The sequence below is a fragment of the Coturnix japonica genome, unplaced genomic scaffold, assembly GCF_001577835.2.
Source record: "Coturnix japonica isolate 7356 unplaced genomic scaffold, Coturnix japonica 2.1 chrUnrandom1075, whole genome shotgun sequence".
In the NCBI taxonomy this organism is placed as follows: Eukaryota; Metazoa; Chordata; class Aves; order Galliformes; family Phasianidae; genus Coturnix; species Coturnix japonica.
This window is the reverse complement of record NW_015440404.1, coordinates 6,595-9,423: the sequence shown is the minus strand read 5'-3', so window position 1 is coordinate 9,423 and position 2,829 is coordinate 6,595. Positions and strand designations below refer to the sequence as shown.

General features: G+C 48.9%; 1 long non-coding RNA gene across 1 annotated transcript; it reads left to right on the top strand.

Moving 5' to 3' along the window:
• Window positions 1-8: 8 nt before the first annotated feature.
• On the top strand, window positions 9-1,118 carry LOC116652733. The gene is made up of 2 exons (XR_004305872.1): window positions 9-160; window positions 355-1,118. It is a non-coding gene; the product is annotated as an uncharacterized LOC116652733 (long non-coding RNA).
• The last annotated feature ends 1,711 nt before the right edge of the window (window positions 1,119-2,829 follow it).

Sequence of the window (2,829 nt, the reverse complement as noted above, 5' to 3'; positions counted from 1 at the left end):
GATATGGGGGGATATGCAGTGTGCTTTGCAATTGATTTGCAGTGGTTTTGCAGTCATTTTGCAATAGATTTGCAGCGTGCTTTGCACGGTGCATTGCATGGTGCTGTGCATGGTGCTGTGCAGCAGGTTTTGCAGTGTGCTTTGCAATTGATTTGCAATGGTTTTGCAGTCATTTTGCAATAGATTTGCAGTGTGCTTTGCAATGGATTTGCAGTGGTTTTGCAGTCATTTTGCAATGGATTTGCAGTGTGCTTTGCAATGGATTTGCAATGGTATTGCAGTCATTTTGCAATGGATTTGCAGCGTGCTTTGCATGGTGCATTGCATGGTGCATTGCATGGTGCTGTGCAGCAGGTTTTGCAGTGTGCTTTGCAGTGGGTTTTGCAATGGATTTGCAATAGATTTGCAGTGGTTTAGCATGGTGCATTGCATGGTGCTGTGCAGCAGGTTTTGCAGTGTATTTTGCAATTGATTTGCAGCGTGCTTTGCAATTGATTTGCAATGGTTTTGCAGTCATTTTGCAATAGATTTGCTGTGTGTTTGCATGGTGCATTGCACGGTGCTGTGCATGGTGCTGTGCATGTTTTGCAGCGTGCTTTGCAATTGATTTGCAATGGTTTTGCAGTCGTTTTGCAATGGATTTGCAGCACACTTTGCACGGTGCATTGCGTGGTGCATTGCATGGTGCTGTGCATGTTTTGCAGTGTGCTTTGCAATGGGTTTTGCAATGGGTTTGCAATAGATTTGCAGTGGTTTAGCATGGTGCATTGCACGGTGCTGTACAGCAGGTTTTGCAGTGTGCTTTGCAATTGATTTGCAATGGTTTTGCAGTCGTTTTGCAATGGATTTGCAGCACGCTTTGCACGGTGCATTGCGTGGTGCATTGCATGGTGCTGTGCAGCAGGTTTTTGCAGCGTGCTTTGCAATGGATTTGCAATGGTTTTGCAGTGTATTTTGCAATTGATTTGCAATGGTTTTGCAGTCATTTTGCAATGGATTTGCAGCACGCTTTGCACGGTGCATTGCAGGTTGCAGCGCATCCTCACCCATGACGCCGGGGTTCTTCATGAGCAGCACGAAGCCGTAGCGCAGCGTGGAGCTGATGGTTTCGGTGCCGGCAAAGAACAGATTCAGCGCCGTCAGCTCCAGGTTCTCCATCGTGAACTCGGAGTTCGGGTTGTTCTTCTCCTGGGGGTGCAAAGCAGGGGCTGCAAAACGGGCTGCAGGGTTGTATTGAAGGTTGCAAAGGTTGCAAGAGCTGCACTGGGGGCTGCAAAGGTTGCAGNGATATGGGGGGGATATGGGGGGATATAGGGGAGATATGGGGGGATATGGGGGGATATAGGGGAAATATGGGGTGATATGGGGGAGATATGGGGGGATATGCAGTGTGCTTTGCAATTGATTTGCAATGGTTTTGCAGTCATTTTGCGATAGATTTGCAGTGTGTTTGCACGGTGCGTTGCATGGTGCTGTGCATGGTGCTGTGCAGCAGGTTTTGCAGTGTATTTTGCAATTGATTTGCAATGGTTTTGCAGTCATTTTGCAATAGATTTGCAGTGTGCTTTGCAATTGATTTGCAATGGTTTTGCAGTTATTTTGCAATTGATTTGCAATGGTTTTGCAGTGTATTTTGCAATAGATTTGCTGTGTGTTTGCACGGTGCATTGCATGGTGCATTGCATGGTGCTGTGCATGTTTTGCAGCACACTTTGCAATTGATTTGCAGCGTGCTTTGCAATGGATTTGCAATGGTTTTGCAGTCATTTTGCAATAGATTTGCAGTATGTTTGCACAGTGCATTGCATGGTGCATTGCATGGTGCTGTGCATGTTTTGCAGCGTGCTTTGCACGGTGCATTGCAGGTTGCAGCGCATCCTCACCCATGACGCCGGGGTTCTTCATGAGCAGCACGAAGCCGTAGCGCAGCGTGGAGCTGATGGTTTCGGTGCCGGCAAAGAACAGATTCAGCGCCGTCAGCTCCAGGTTCTCCATCGTGAACTCGGAGTTCGGGTTGTTCTTCTCCTGGGGGTGCAAAGCAGGGGCTGCAAAACGGGCTGCAGGGTTGTATTGAAGGTTGCAAAGGTTGCAAGAGCTGCACTGGGGGCTGCAAAGGTTGCAGGGTTGCTTTGGGGGTTGCAAAGTTGCAGAGATGCTTCAGGGGTTGCAAAGATGCAAAGATACTTTGGGGCTTGCAAAGGTTGCAGGGTTGCTTTGGGGGTTGCTTTGGGGGTTGCAAAGGTGCAAGAGTTGCACTGAGGGTTGCAGGGTTGCTTTGGAGGTTGCAATGTTGCAGAGATGCTTCAGGGGTTGCAAAGATGTAAAGATACTTTGGAGGTTGCAAAGGTTGCAGGATTGCTATGGGGGTTGCAAAGGTGCAAGAGTTGCACTGGGGGTTGCAAAAGGTGCAGAGATGCTTTGGGGCTTGCAAAGGTTGCAGGATTGCTTTGGGGGTTGCTTTGGGGGTTGCAAAGGTTGCAAGAGTTGCACTGGGGGCTGCAAAGGTTGCAGGGTTGCTTTGGGGGCTGCAAAGTTGCAGAGATGCTTCAGGGGTTGCAAAAGGGGCAGAGATACTTTGGGGCTTGCAAAGGTTGCAGGGTTGCTATGGGGGTTGCAAAGGTGCAAGAGTTCCTTTGGAGGTTGCAAAGTTGCAGAGATGCTTCAGGGGTTGCAAAGATACTTTGGAGGTTGCAAAGGTTGCAGGGTTGCTTTGGTGGTTGCAAAAGTGCAAAGATACTTTGGGGCTTGCAAAGGTGCAGAGCTGCTTTGGGGGCTGCAAAGGCAATCGGTGCAGGGTTGCTTTGGGGTTGCAAAGGTGCAGAGATGCTT